We start from the raw sequence: 16,913 nt of genomic DNA, 5'->3' as shown, positions 1-16,913 counted from the left end.
TGCAGAGGGTTTGCCCCTGCAACCTTCACTGATTTGTTTAACTAGCAGTGAAATGTGATTTACATGCCTTTCTCCCAAGGTGGTCTTCTCTAAAAACCACAGCAAAATGATCATCTGCAAGCTGAGCTCATGGTAAATAAAACCAAGGCTCTTCTTTTCTAAAGTGGAAGGTCTAATCCTGTAGTCTTGATTGCTTTCCTAATTACAGACTCCAATCATTGCCACAGTACCCAGTGGTGGCAAGACCTCTGTAACTGGTTATATGTCCCATCCTCATCATGAATCTTCTCATTTAACTGCAGTACAGAACCAACTTAAACCCACAGGTTTCAGGTACTGAAAACTTCACTTAAGTGAGGGTTTCATTCCCCTTTTCATTCATTCTTCTTTCTCCCCACTATATTTTTATCTTTCTCACTATGACGTCATTAGGAAAATATGCTTTTTTTCCAATAAAAAAAAAAAAAAACTAGTTCAAAAGACCAGTATCATCTTGTATGAATAAACGACTGAGGAATAACAAAGCAACTCAGGTCCTAAAATCAAAAGGGACTTTGTTTTCTCAGCTCATTTCTCAAATATAGAATGAGTGGAGACAAGGAAGGTATGTATCACAAATAGATTCCCCCCTCCATCCAGTTTGGCTGCATAGTGGACAGATACAAGTCTACCAAGAATGCAAAAGTTTTATAATAAAATGAGAGATCCAGGCAACTCTGTTCAGGAGAAAATTTCACAGAAAAACATAAGTACCTCCCAGAAGACCTCATATGAAGGAAACACTGGCCTCCATCTGCCCACACTCTTCCACCTGACCATATAAAAAAACTCATATTCCCCTGAAGATATGCCTTCGTCCTGGGCACTACTCCAACTCAAATCTGGAAGGAGGAACAGGAAAAATAATTAGCTGAAACTTAGATATAGAGTTTAGTATTTTGCAATTCAGTAGCACTACTTCATATGTCTAAAGTGCTTTGCAAGTGTAAGGTTTTATTAAGCTCCTTTTCATAAAACAAGAAAGCAAATTGAGATAAAAGACCCAAGTCTAAACTCAGCCCACAAAGCAGTAATCAATAGAGGGAGGAGTCCAGAGCCCTTACTATGAACTGGGCCTCTGATGTCTTTAAGATGCTGCCAGTCATCTCAGTTCTGAACCCACCCCAACCGTAAGAAACAAGGTAATACAGCTATTTCTGAAGATGATTAAAAAGGTGACAAGAAAAATCTCATCAGTGAAGAGGTCACTCTGAGGTCACTATCCACCACCCAACCTTGGAGATTAAGGAAGCAGGGAAGGAGAAACCACATCAGCTCTCCCACACCCAGCTGAAGGTCTGTTGCTTCACGGAATAGCAATATTATGATGCTAACTTAGCTGGTCCAGACAAAAAAGTGTGTGAGGCTGAGTTGTGAGGTTTAATTTCTATAATTACTAACCCAGGCAAGAAATTATCCACCTACACTATCTCTACAGTTAGTTTTATACATATAGTTATCTCTACAACTATCTCTACAGTTAGTTTTATACATATAAGTTGTTTTCTGACCATTAAAAATATGTAAACAGGGTGCCTGGGTGGCTCAGATGGTTAAGCGTCTGCCTTCAGCTCAGGTCATGATTCCAGGGTCCTGGGATCGAGTCCCTCATCAGGCTCCCTGCTCAGCGGGGAGCCTGCTTCTCCCTCTGCCTCTCTCTCTCTGTCTCTTATGAATAAATAAATAAAATCTTTAATAAATAAAATAAAAATATGTAAACAAGGGCACTTTATATTTTTAAAGTAGAAAAATTATAAAATTGCTAACATTAATAATTAAGGTATTTCTCTCTTCATTCCAGCAAGCTTCTTCTCACCCTCCTACCCGGCAAAGTGCACTAAGCCAACCAGATCATGATGTCCTAATGAAGGCCACACAGAAAAAGGAGATCACTAGCATCTACTTTCAGAGAATATATTCACTTATCCCATATCTTTGCCTTGTAGGCAGTAATTCCTTTTTTAGCCAATTTTCTAGAGAAAACCTTTCTTTTTGACCACCAATAATTGGTTAACCTTCCCGGTATCAATCAAGACCAAATTTCATCTGATGGAATATATCAGAAAGATCAGGCCTATTGGATTCATTTATGTTCAAGGTCTTTATTGTCCAAATCATGGCCCACTTTCATACATAAATATACACAGCTTGAACAAGAGACTACAAAGGAGTATATGATTTAACCTCACTATATCTAGAGATTCTAAAACATTCATATTTTACCACTTTATATTCTCTTTTTACCACTTTATAGTCTTAAACACTTTATATTTCTGGGCATCACATACATTCTTTTGAGCTGAGCTACTCCTAATGTGATTTCTAGTTTACAGATAAGGAAACTGAGGCACCAAAACAGATGTCAGATCTATCATTGTTCTTCACTGTTAGGAGGCTACTGTTGACAGTATTAAGAGAGACAACAGAGCAAATCAAATACTGAGCTGGATTAAACCTTCAAGGTTTTCTAGGTTTATGCTTGATCAAGGAACCACCTTGTCATTCCCACATAATCATGGAGGTCGGTAAACATTTTATAATGTCACCAACTTTAAAGGAGTGCTATCTTTTGACCCTTTATCTTGGTCCTTCCTATTTCAGATCAGCTGTCTGCATATTTCCATGTTTTGAGTATACTCAAGAGCAAGATTGTAAAGAACACAAAAATAAATCAGTCCATAAAGATTATCAGCCTGAATGCCACTAGGAGACAAAAGAAGCTGCCACAAGGAACAAGGGAAATTAACATTCTTTCCTATCCACCTGGCAAGAACTGAGATCAAACTGAACTTGTTGGCAAGCTCTGTTAAAAGTTTGTCTAAAATATTCCGGAGCTACTAGTACTGAGGTTTTCAAGGACCTTTTAATCATTTATCATTCTCCCCCCACTAATACCATGTTTTGTGTGATTCTCCTTATCAAAGGGCCTTGAATTCTTTCTGAAAAAGAATAAAAAATGAATTAATGGTTGGGTTAGTAGTAGAATATGTGCAGATTTTATAATTAGACAGAATTTGGCACTGAATACCACCTTTTGCACTGACATTAGGTGACACTGAGCAATTTGCTAGCCTCTCTGAGCCACCTAACCTCTCTGAACCCCAATGTTCTCATCTGTTGAAAAAAAATGGATAATAATGCTTTCTCTTATGATTGAAAGAGAACATACATAAAGTACTTGGCACATAGTAGACATTCAGTAATTGGTAGCTATTAATTTTAAGCTCCTAATCAGCCTGAATTGCCAGTAAAACCTTTCTGTATCAATGTAGTTGCAGTTAAAGAGAGAGAGGTGGTATTTGAATTTGATTGTCTACCTTCATCCATGCAAATAAAGCATTCTATCTAGGCATTTTGGAAATAGTTGCAGGTGCCCATTTATGATTTTCAAGATTCAGTGGACATCAGGGACTGCAAATAGATCAAAGAAAATGTTAACATTCCTTACCTCTCTGTGCAAAAAAACAATGCATGTCATCAATGCCTTTGGAAAGAAAGAAGTTCAAAATTCCTTAATCTAATTCTCTGAGCCTATTAAATGATTTAATGTAATACTCAATCTTAAATTCCAGTTACTGTAAAGTTTTTTTAAGAAATTAAAAATTCCTCTATTAGAATGTGAGTTCCTAGACTCAGTCAGTTGAAGTCACATGATGTTAAACATAGCTTTTAGTTATGATTTCTCACATGCCCAATGTAAGGGTTGAAGTAGGTTTTTATTTGAAGTGTTTCCTTTTACCACATCATGCATTTTGTGCATTAAAGATGGGCAGTGGTGGGTGAAGAATACTATTGTGGTGGGAGAGGGAAACAGATAAAAACTAATAAGTTATTGTCCTGCAAAATTAAAAATGGTATCCAGGTCATGCATTCAAGTTCTAAAATTTTATGGTTCTCAGAAGACAAGGATAGTAGCATATATCTTTTTATCTCTTCCCCACTCCATCTCAATATAATACTTTCCCTATAGTAAATATTTAATAATATTTGTCAGTAAGGAAGCAAACAAATGAAAACATAAACTTTGTTTTACATCTAAACACCATAGTCTAATAGCCAAAGAATTATCTAGGATTGTGCTCTTATATACTTTGATTCCAATGCATGAATATACAACAACCATGATTTGTCTCTGGAAACATCTCCAGGGTAATCTCATAAGAATGGAGGACTCTAAGAAAATAGCGGTGATGATAATTGATCACAAAATGGAAGAAATGCTAAAATTTTCTAAAAAGGGAAGCAAATGACATTTTCTGAGTTTCTATTTCAAATGAAAAGGCAGTGGAACAATCAGCAAAATGCCAGGAAAATTAATTCAATATACATGGAAGATAGAACACCAAACAACCAGCTTCAGAAATCTATATAGCCATGTGGTAGGGACTTAACAGTAAAAGACCAAGGACTTCTGTTTTAGTTTTACACTTACTTCGAATAAAGCCACAAACTTTGCAAACCATGTGATGGATACTTTCTGCTGGATATTTTTAATTTGATCAAATTGTTCTCGACAGTTCCTTTTACCACATCATGCATTATGCACATTAAAGATGAGCAGTGTGTAGGGAAAACTATTCAAGTGGGAAAGGGAAACAAAAAAATACATATTATTTTAGGAAACAAAAAATACATATTATTTTCCTTTAAAATTTAAATAAGCTATCCAGATCATGCTAAACTGTATGATTTTACATGCAAAAAAAAGGAAATGAAGTTAGCAAAAATCACATTAGATTCAGTGTTGAGAGTGTTAGCTTAATTACCTTTTGAATAATTCAATAGATTATCACATCTACAGTGAATTTTATCTTTTAAATTATGTTAAATCAGTAGTCAAATTTTACTTAGGAATTAAGGTAGTGCTTTATTGAAGCTTTCATTTAAGTAAACTGCATTTCACTGTGGGATTGGAATGAGACTTATTAACATGTTTATACTCCTAGACTTTGTCACTTTTTTCACCTCCTCACTCAACACCTCTAACAAAGCATTGGCTTGGCCACTCAACTTCATCTTCTTTCCTACCCTCTAAGGAGAGTTCCATCTTGCCAGTCTAATGCCCCTGCTCATATTTTACTGGAGATCTTCAGGGATACTCTCAGAGTAACCTGGATATCTCCTGGGCACCATTAGTTATAGGTCCTGGGTAATATTGATTTCTTACTAGTTGACCCTAGGATGATAGAGACCAGTGAGTCACATAATAATCAGGCCAGCTGCTTGCATTACTGAATACATTTATTAACTTATCTAATATTCTCTTTTGGATAGGACAGCATGTGTTTTTAAGTGGCCTATCCAAGTCTAAAATATTCCCTGCTAAAATAGCTAGGTTATCAAGGCAAGCTAGGATTCCAAACCCAAAAGAGGTTATTGAATTTGACCAGTAAATAATAAGAAGAAATAATTAATATTACCATTAAGAAAAGTTTCAGTGGTGGGTTATTAGGAATCAAAAGTTTAAATATAAATAAGAGAATAGAGAGTGAAAAACTAGAGGATGTGGGTGTATTATTCAAACAAATTTGTGGAAAGACATAGGATAAAAGTTGCTAGATGATAAAAAATAAAGTGTGAGCTTAGATCAGCAAACTATGGCCCACTGCCTGCTTTTGTAAATAAAGTTTTATTAAAACACTTCCACATCAATTCATGTGCATAGTATATATGGCTGTTTTTGTACTCCAAGCATAAGTTGAGTACTCACAATAGAAACCATATGGCATACAAAGCTTAAAATATTTATTATCTGGCCCTTCATTAAAAAAAGTTCAACAAACTCTATTTTTAAGCTTTAAAAATTTAATGACTACATTGTGAGTCAAAAGACTGATTCAGTTCATATAGTACATTCACACCTCAAATTATTCCACACTTGAGACTATTTGAGTAATCTTAATTTCACCATTTGATTGAAGTGATAAATTTAGATAAATATTTTCTAGATTACTTATATAAATTTTTTATATATAAAGCTACTTAGATAAAGTATATCCTTGTCTAGCAAATTATTGAAGAACAATATTTCTTTGCACATTTGAATTGTAACATTTTTCAATCAAAAACTGGGGTACTGTAATAGAATTTGAGAAGGATGAAGAAAAAGAAAAGGTCTTAGTGATGTTTTAGATAAGGAAAACATTCTGAAGGAAACTAGAGAATGAATAGGTATTGTCAAAGACCTTTATAATAAAAATTTTCTAGCAACCCCATGTTCATTTCAACATTATTTACAATAGCCAACATATGGAAACAATCTAAGTGTCCATCAATGGATGAATGAGTAAAGAAATTGCAGTATATACACACAATGGAATATTATTCAGCCATAAAGAAGAATGAAATCTTGCCATTTGTGAAAATATGGATGGAACTTGAGGGCATTATGCTAAGTGAAATAAGTCAGTCAGAGAAAGACAAATACTGTATGATCTTTCTTACATGTGGAATCTTAAAAAAAAAATTCATAGAATGGATTGGTGGTTGCAAAAGGCAGGGATTGGGGGGTGGAAGAAATGGAGTTACTGTTTTTGTTTTTTAGTTTAAATAAATTAAATTTTAAAATGTTTAAAAATCTGGTAACCATCTAATTATCAGCTAATTATGACAACCACAACACTTGCTTCTGTTGATTAAGTGGTACAACTGGGCCTTGCCACTCCCAGATCCTGTGATCTTCATTGAATTCAGGAAGCTCATTTTCATCTCAGCCTAGATAGAACAATTACTATAGTACTTCAGGATGCTGGTATACCCTTTAGCAATGCATTTCTCAATTTTGGGGTGCAAAAGAGTAAACTCTAAACCTTCTTGGATCCCAGGGCTGAAATAGATGAGCAACCCAGTATCATCTGTAAAATTAGGGAGAAAAAAATCTCTAACTCTGACAGACAATTGACTTATATGACCGCATTGAAAATCTTGGCTCTTCGCCCAATTATCAGCTCTAATTCAGTTTCCAAATCCACAGCCTCCTGAATGAAAGGATGTGTATGATAGGTAGAAGGAAGAAAGAAAGAAAGAAAGAAACCCATGATAGCATCACCAGGTAGTTCTGTAACTCTCCCCCTCTACCTTCTCCTGAAGGGAATTGGAATCATTTACATAACCCCACCCATCTCAGGTCTTGTTTAGTAGCTTAGTGCTAGAACAGGACATTTTCCAAAATTTGATTTCAGCCTCTATTGTGAGGAAATACCTCACAAGGTATGGGATGCTCTAGCATGTGGTGTGCATTCTGAACCAGCACCCAATATACAATACTATTTTTCACATGAGCAATATATGGGCTCAGGGACCAAAAGATAAAAAGAAATGGCAGCCTTCACTCTAAATCCCAGTAATTCATTATCAAACTTTTTGCCTCTCAGTACTAGAGGTCCCTGAGACATGTTCAACAGGTGCACAAAGTCAAACTATTTTCATAATTATGCTATTATTTAACTTTTTCACTGTGTTAATATTTGCACTGATAGTAGATAAACCAGGGCCATAGCACCAAACTGTATTAGTAGCCATGTGTTTTTCACCTCCTTGCAGTCACTATATGTGTGTGTGTGTGTGTGTGTGTGTATTTTCCACATCTTCCATCTTCTTTATCCTTCCACCTAGAGATGGATACTGAGGTTGCTTCCATATCTTGGCTATTGTAAATAATGCTGCAGTGAACATAGGGATGCATATATCTCTTCAAATTGGTATTTTGTTTTCTTCAGATAAATATCCAGAATGGAATTACTGGATCATATAATACTTCTATTTTTAATTTTTGAGGAACCTTCATACTGTCTTCCATAGTGGCTGCACCCATTTACATTCCCATCCAACAGTACATGAGAGTTCCCTTTTTCCCACATCCTCACCAACACTACTTTTTGTCTTTTTGATAATAATTAATCTGATCTGGGAAGCCTGGGTGCCTCAGTCACTGGGCGTCTGACTTCGGCTCAGGTCATGATTCCAGAGTCCTGGGATCGAGCCCCACATCGGGCTCCAGCCCGCATCTGGCTCCCTGCTCCGCGGGAAGCCTGCTTCTCCCTCTCCCACTCCCCCTGCTTGTGTTCCCTCTCTCACTGTCTCTCTCTCTGTCAAATAAATCAATAAAATCTTTAAAAAAAAAAATAACCAATCTGATCTGATAGGTGTGAGATGATATCTCATTGTGGTTTTAATTTGCATTTCACTGATGATTAGTGATGTTGAGCATCTTTTCATATGCTTGTTGGCCATATGTATATCTTCTCTGAATAATGTCTATTCAAGTCTTGTGCCCATTTTTAATTGGATTTTTTTATATTAAGTTGTATAAGTTCTTTATATATTTTGAATATTAATTCCTTATTGGATGCATGATTTGCAAATATCTTCTCCCACTCAGTAGGTTGCCTTTTTGTTTTGTTGATGGTAGACCAATGGATTTTAAAGTAAGAGAGTATTAAAAGTTTACTGTTATGGTATCAGATTCCACACTGCCACTAACCTGTAAAAAAACTACAACTTGCCAAGTTTTAGTGGGTATCAAAAGGATATTCACAATTATATGAAAAGACAATTGAAATTCTTTCTTATTCCCAACTACATATCTGTGTGAGGCTAGGCTTTTTACATATACTTCAACTAAAATAATGCATGCAATATTAAATATAGAAACCCAGCTGTCTTCCATTAAGCCAGACATTAAAGAGACTTGCAAAAATGTAAAACAATGCCATTTTTCTCTCTATAGTTATTTTTCATTAAAAATATGTTCTATATGTTAACATGTAATGAGCTTATTATCATTATTTTTAAAGAAGTTATAACTATGTCAAAACTATTTTCAATTTAATTTCTAATATGGTAAATATCAGTCACAATAACCCATGTAAACAAATGCTCTTTGGGAACTTAAATACTTTTAAAGTATAAAGGGGTCCTGAGACCTAAAGTTTGAGAACTGTCTTAGAAACTCTTCTCTTTGTTTTTTTAAGCCATAATTAAATACAGTCTGATAATTTCTATCAGTTCCTAGTTGACTAGAATAAGGATTTATAAGATAGCTATAAATTCATACAGGAATTAAATCATAACTTCAAGAAGTTTAAAATCTCATAATCACTTTATAAAAACACTTTTATAGTTACTGCTTTGTCAAAGCTAATATTTCTATGGGAAAAAACTAAGAGGTATTTTTTAATAAGGTCCTTGGAATTTATTTCCCTTGAAAGCCATCTCCTTCTTATGTACTAGCATATTATGATAAATATGTCCTCTCTTCATTTAGACTTCAGAAGTATGAGTAGCATGTTATCAGGGCCCACTTAATCTTCACCTAACGGAACACATTTAGCTGCCTTAATCTCTCCTCACAAATCGGTTCATCAGTTCTCTTTATCACTATTATTTCTCATTTCTGGATCTCCTCTAATGTTTCTTTCCTTTTCTTTTTTAGTTTTTATTTTAATTCCAGTTGGTTAATATACAGTGTCATAATAGTTTCAGGTGTACAATATAGTGACTCAACAATTCCATACATCACCTGGTGCTCATCACAACAAGTGCACTCCTTAATTCCCACCCCCTATTTCACCCATGCCCCTGCCCACCTCCCCTCTAGTAACCACCAGTTTGTTCTCTATAATTAAGAGTCTGTTTCTTTTCTAAAAGTTCACAAAACAGTAAATTGAATTCCAGGTATGATCTCTCCATCACCCTATGGATGGAAGTGATCTATTTCCTGCTCTCCTGATACAAAGCCCAAAATAGTTCTGGATTCTCAGACATCACCACCAGACCTTATCTAATTCTTTTGTCACCTTGCAATATCTATAGTATTCACTGGCTTCCAGATTGTTCTTTCTTACTGACTTCCTAAATTGCAGATCAATTTTCCACATTTCAAGCAAAGTACCAAAGTACAAAAGACACCCTCAGTACTATAAGACTAAAATGGGCAGTGAGGAAAAGAAAGTTTAGTAAGAACAAGAATAACATTCAACTGCAATAATTGTATGTGTATGTCTGCACAAATGTTTAAGAGTTGTGAAAGATAAATACTTTAGTTGTATAAATTTAGCCATCAAAAATAACATATAAGTTGATTCAAATATTTGATCTTCCTTAACTTCAGGGTACACCAGGCTTTCCAGCATTTTATTATTTTCCTTTTTTATTTATTGCTAGGTTGTTTTTTTTAGGAAAGATAGGGATAGCCATATTTTAGAAATTATTCTTTTAAAAGAAAAAGTCACATATTTCTGTGGGTTTTTTCTTTCACATACTAGGACTCAGAATGTCTCTTTGTATATTTAGCACTTTTCCATCCATCAGTCAGGGAGATTTTAAAATTCTCAGCCTCCATCTAAAACTAATGATGTAATGTATGGGGATTAACATAAGAATAAAAAAATATATATAAAAAAAAATTCTCAGCCTCATCAGAGAAATACAAATCAAAACCACAATGAGATATCACCTCACACAGTCAGAATGGCTAAAATTAACAAGTCAGGAAACAACAAATGCTGGTGAGGATGTGGAGAAAGGGGAACCCTCTTATACTGTTGGTGAGAATGCAAGCTGGTACAGCCACTCTAGAAAACAGTACAGAGGTTCCTTAAGAAGTGAGGAACACACACACACACATACACACACACACAAAATGGACTATTACTCAGCCATCAAAAAGGATGCAATCTTACCATATACAACAACGTGGATGGAACTGGAGGGTATTATGCTAAGTGAAATAAGTCAATCAGAGAAAGGCAATTATCATATTGTTTCACTCATGTGGAATTTAAGAAACAAAACAGAGGGTCATAAGGGAGGGTAGGGAAAAATAAAATAAGATGAAATCAGAGAGGGAGACAAACCAGAAGAAACTCTTAACTATGAGAAACAAACTGAGAGTTGTTGGAGAGGAGCGGGGTGAGGGGATAGAATAAAACTGGGGGATGGGCATTAAGGAGGGCACGTGATGTAATGAACACTGGGTGTTATATGCAACGGATGAATTACTGAACTCTACATCTGAAACTAATGATACACTGTATGTTATCTAACTGAATTTAAATAAGTTAAAAAATAAATACCTAAAATTCTCAGCCTCTTTGGAGAAGCACTATTAAGCAGAAATAAGCGAGCGGTCACCCAAATTCAAAAACAACTGCATAATTAACTGCAAAATTTTGTAGACATTTTCTGATGACACCATAAAAGAAATAATACAGGAGAAAATTAAATGCAAGTATAACTGATATTCCTCTAATTATTTCTAAAATGCATTTTATAAAATGCTTATTTGAGAAATAAACAGAATTAGAAAGGAGAGATTTCAATGAAGCATTTTATTAGATGTTGATGTTCTCAATCAAGAGAAATTATTCCAACTATTACTGACATCTATTTCTGTTTTCCAACATCAGTCAAATACATTGAACTCTCATTATGACCTGCCCACTATTCCAAGTTCCATGAAAAATAGTTTTCAAGAAGCTGATATTTATATATTTACTTTGTAAAGTTAATGTTGTTAGTTAGAAGCTAAGAAAAATAAGAAATTATAATTCTATGTATTCTAAATTCTTTTGGAAAAAAACTAGGATAATTAAGAAGATTAAAGAGATTCTGATTTAAAATATTCATTATTCATATTAAAAATTCCCAGAAAATATGCTTTTATTATTAAAGGACTACCTTTTAAAAGTTGTAAAAATCCATTCCCTTTAAAATAAAGAAAGAAAGAAAGAATTAATGGATATCAGTTAGTGAAAATTACTGATTCTGCAATTTTTGTGTTTCGAGAAAAAATAAATCTTTCTAACCTTGGTTTTTGAGACAAGTATCAAGTATGGAGAAAATTCTCAAATAAACATAACTTAATTCCCTTTAACTTTCAAAATAACAATACATCCTATAGAGCTTTGCAGCTATTAGTCAAGCAAATCAAAGAGTTTATGGTGCATTGTGAAAATCCTGTTTAGAAAATTTATATAACAAAATAAGTTCTTTCATCTCAAAAGTTGGTTCTATAATGTCAAACTTCTAATGATCTTTTTCAACATAATGACCAAAAACTATCTCTTAATTATCTTTATAAAATACCTCCATCCAACTCTCCCCCCATAAGCATTTTTTAACATAGTTAATCATAAATTTTTCTCTAACAAATTTTTGTTTTGTCTGGATCTGAGTCTGAGTCTTATCGTTAAACCCCTACAATTCGATATATTTACTGAGATTCTCAAATATGCAAAGCTTTGGGTTAAGCACTATTAAATCCCAGAATCCTATTGCAAAATCTTGTTTTGCCTACATCAATGAATCCATTTCACAGGGTAAATAATTAAAATAACCTCTTAACTGGTCCCTGTGACTTCAAATTACTCCTCTCTAACTCCATCTGAAAACTAGAGCCAGATGAATTGTAAAATAGAAATTTAATAACTTTATTGAAAAAAAGCACAAAGCTTCACTTTTCTAAAGAAAGTTCACATATTTTTTTTAGCTATGGAGCCCTTTGTTTAAAGAAAATATTTGAAAAAGCCCAGTGCACAAGATAAATGAAGGCAAAGTTATTTGGGTTAAGGTAGGGAAGGGAGAGCAAAGGATTCATGGGTTCCAAGGATAATGTTTAAACTTCTTGCCTTGCATCAAAGGTGTTCCACAAAATAACCTCTGTACTCTTTAGTCACTATCTTCATCACATTGTCTCCATTCCTGAAACTTCTGGATCATCCAGACATAATTATTTTCTCTCAAATAAACTCTAAACAATGCTACCTCTGTCACCTTTGTTTATGCTATTTATCCTACCTGAAATAACTTTCTTCCCACCACTGAACATTTTCATAATTTCTAACCATCATTTGAGGCCTAGTAAAACTCTGCCTCCTTCCACACCTGCCCTAATGCCACAAGAAATAGTGAAAATTCTCTCCTATGCTTATCACATGGACTGCCATTCAGCATTATGAGGCAATTACATTAAGGAAACTTTTATATAGTTTAAAATAGTTTTCCTAAGATTTCTACATTGATTTATAAACATCCTCCTGGTTAAATCACTTCTAGGCAAACATTCTAAAAGAATCTGTTTCTAAGCTCACATGGATGTTGTCAGTTTTCAGTTCCTTGCAGGTCGTTGGATCAAGAACCCCTATTTCCTGCTGGCTTTCAGCCAAAGGCCACCCTGGTTTCTTGCCATATGACCTTCTTACATAGGCAGCTAACAACATGGCAGCTTGCTTCATCAAAGCCAACAAAGGAGAGAGTGTCTCCTTGCCAGATAGACATTATAATCTTATGTAACATAATCACATACACATAAATCATGTACATACCATCACTTTTGCCATAGTCTACATATCTAGAAGCAAGTCACTGGTCCTACCCACACTCAATGGAAGAGGATTTTACAAAGGCATGACTACCAGGAAACAGGGGTCATGGGAGCCATGAGTCTGTCTGCCGATCTGCTAAAATTACTATATCAGTGAAAGGATGCTTAGATTATATAAGTCAAGACTTTCAAGTTGGTTCCAGATATCTGAAAAATCTGCACACACATTAGTAAAATCTGCACACATATTGCAATATAGTTAAGCAGTTTTATCAATAAGTAGTGTTAGGACATGGAAGGAAATTTTTTTAGCACATGTATCAAATACCTGGCCAAAATTAAGAAGACTAATCTGACTTTGCTCTTCCAGGAGACTGGTTAAGGAAAGGACCTAAAGCCTTGGAAATGGTGAATTCCATGAATGCTACTTACCAATACACCTGGGTTTGGAAAAGACTAATTGATTTAGGACAGAGTGTAGCATATCACAATCAGTGGCTCACAGAGACATAACTCCAGATATCCTCTTCCACAAAATTTGGCCAAAAGCAGAGGACCATGATTTTCCATAACTGTAGAGAACAGGGTTCGGTGAAAGTCCGGGTCAAACTCAAAGGCTAAAACATCTGATGAGAGAAGATCTGAGGGAAATTCAGAGGAAAAAACAAAGTGGAGAAACTGTCCCTAAAGTGTCAAGTCAAGCTCCACACATAATTCAAAATTCTCAATCAGGAAATCTGTCAAGTAAATTAAGCAGGAAGACAAAGAGATTGTTTTGGCTAAAATATTACCCAAAAGTGGAACTAGGTATAAAGTCAAGTCCCAATATTTGTTTTCTTTGGCATGTCTCAAGCTTGTGCATGGGAGTCATATCTATTCATTCATCCTTGGGAAGACATACACTAAACATATATCTCAATGGGACACCAGCACCTAGTCAGTTTTTCTTTAACTTCCTTGATAAGAAAAGAGATTTGGAAATTTTCACACGAGAACACTTTGGAAAGGCTACATTAATGTGAGGTCAACAAATTTAGGTAACTATTTTTCTAAAAATGAATTCTAATGGCTTAAATATTTTTATAGTTTCTTGCTACAGTTCCTTGTAGGAATAGATTTATGTCAAAGTTTTAGAACTCCATAACCATTTTCTAGAATTAAATCTATGCAAAGATTATATTGAGAAGACTCATAGAAATTAATCTGTAGGGACACCTGGGTGGCTCAATCGGTTAAGCATCTGTCTTTGGCTCGGGTCATCCCAGGGTCCTGGGATAGAGTTCCATGTTGGGCTCCTTGCTCAGCAGGGAGCCTGCTTCTCCCTCTCCCTCTGCATGCTGCTCCCCCTGCTTGCTTGTGCTCTCTCTCTCTCAAATAAATAAAATCTTAAAAGAAAAAAAAAAAAGAAATTGATCTGTGGCTGCTCTTTTCTTTTCTTTTCTTTTCTTTTACAGATGCATCTCAAGTGCCTAAAGCAATACTTGGAATAGTAGATGCTCAACAAATATTAGTTTAGCGAATGAACAAAAAACGATAACTTGGAGCAATTTTAAAGTTCATGTAATCCAGTTCATGTTTCATTCAGTTTAATGCTCCCACAGTTTCCTAATCTTGTAGAGCACTTTAGAGTTGACAAAGTTTATTATTATATAGCTGTATTTTATTTCATTCTTGACAAAATGCTCTATGATCAGTATTAGTACCTTTAACTTAACAGAGGAAAAATAGATTCCAAAAAGTGAAGTGATGTGCCCAAGATAACACAAACAAGTGGAGTCACCAACTATTTTTTTCCATTAATTGCAATTTCATGTACTTGACATCACCTTAGGTACCCATATGATAAAAACCACCTATACTATTTCATGCCAGCCTGAACCCTCTTCTCTTGGATTATACAATCATCCCTTTGCAGGTAAGGGCAGGGTGATCCAAGCAACCTTGAGCAACACCAAGGCCACAATTTTCTGGAAAAGCTGTCAGCACCCTGGCTGTTCTGTGCCAAGCCACTCTGGGTTGGGAAGAATGTCTGCCCTCTGTTCTAAAGATTCTGACAAAGACCTCACTATGGGAGTTCACATTACCCCAGCACCTCATCAGCACACTGCCAACCTAAAAAAGAAAGACTGGGCACCTGGGTGGCTCAGGTGGTTAAGCATCTGCTTTCAGCTTAGGTCATGATCCCAAGGACCTGGGATCGAGTCCCACATCAGGCTCCCAGCTCCATAGGGAGTTTGCTTCTCCCTCTGCACCTCCCCCCTGCTCATGATATCTCTCTCTCTCTCTCACTCTCTCTCTCAAATAAATAAATAAAATCTTATAAAATATTAAAAATAAATAAAAATGAAAGACTATAGTTGTTTGTCAAGACCTCAAATGTAAGGCAAGAATGAAGAGAAGAAAGAGTTAAAATATTTTCACAATCACTGTAATCTAGTAGACACTCGATGAGTATTATGCTAACTAGTTAAATAATTATCAACTTTGTCAAATATGAGTTTTTTGAAAGCTGCTTTTACTAACACTATTCTTCTTTCACCCCTAGAAATCTAGGTGGGGTTCTTGGGAATACAGATCAAAAACTAACAAAATAAAACAAAACAAAAAACCACCTGTGTTCTATTTGTGGTAACAACATGAAACTAAAAAGAACTAAAGTTCATTCAAAGGTAATCCAGATGCCAGCTCCCAGGATGTCCACAAGCCTCCCAGTCTATTAGGTCAGTTTGCCCTTTGTTTGAATCTTTTTTCCATTTATAGTGGAACATCCAGAGTTCAGCCCTCTGTTTCTTCAGAAATTCAGGCTGGAGGGTAGATTAGGTAGATTCTAAACACCTCTGGCTCCCAGTTACTGCTCTGTCATAATTCCCTAACTTTAATGCATGTTGTAACTTTTCCCCATTCTGTTGCTTTTTTGAGACTACCTCACTATTAATCATAGGGTGCCAACAGAAGTCAAAGTTTTATTAAAGGTTTAAGGCAAAAGAGCACTCTATAGGAACGTCAAAACTTAACATGGATGCATCCTTAAATATTATTTGGGGGTTCTCTTTGAACTTTATTTAAAAATGTTATCATTTAGGGGCGCCTGGGTGGCTCAGCCGTTAAGCATCTGCCTTCAGCTCAGGTCATGATCCCAGGGTCCTGGGATCGAGATCCACGTCGGGCTCCCTGCTCAGCGGGAAGCCTGCTTCTCCCTCTCCCACTCCCCCTGCTTGTGTTCCCTCTCTCGCTGTCTTGCTCTCTCTGTGTCAGATAAATAAATAAAATCTTTAAAAAAAATAAAAATGTTATCATTTAGTATATAATCTTCTGAGACTTGCTTTTCATCATATTTCTAAAATTTATCCATATAGGGCGCCTGGGTGGCTCAGTTGGTTAAGCGACTGCCTTCGGCTCAGGTCATGATCCTGGAGTCCCTGGATCGAGTCCCGCATCGGGCTCCCTGCTCGGCAGGGAGCCTGCTTCTCCCTCTGACCCTCCCCCCTCTCATGTGCTCTCTCTCTCTCATTCTCTCTGTCTCAAATAAATAAATAAAATCTTTAAAAAA

The 16,913-nt window shown here is 35.5% G+C and overlaps 1 long non-coding RNA gene across 1 annotated transcript in view; it reads right to left on the bottom strand.

The window, feature by feature from the left end:
• Positions 1 to 634: 634 nt before the first annotated feature.
• The window catches only part of LOC145720133 (uncharacterized), a 67,625-nt gene continuing 51,346 nt past the window's right edge, over positions 635 to 16,913 (bottom strand). The window contains exons 2-4 of the long non-coding RNA XR_014142904.1: positions 4,472 to 4,613; positions 2,935 to 2,978; positions 635 to 881 (exon numbers count right to left, since the gene is read on the bottom strand). This is a non-coding gene — a long non-coding RNA (uncharacterized LOC145720133). The remainder of the gene's footprint in view (positions 882 to 2,934; positions 2,979 to 4,471; positions 4,614 to 16,913) is intronic.

The sequence above is a fragment of the Leptonychotes weddellii genome, chromosome 2 (assembly GCF_054177405.1).
Source record: "Leptonychotes weddellii isolate Sample4059 chromosome 2, ASM5417740v2, whole genome shotgun sequence".
Classification (NCBI taxonomy): domain Eukaryota; kingdom Metazoa; phylum Chordata; class Mammalia; order Carnivora; family Phocidae; genus Leptonychotes; species Leptonychotes weddellii.
Note: the sequence above shows the minus strand (reverse complement) of the source record. Positions and strands in the feature narration are given on the sequence as shown.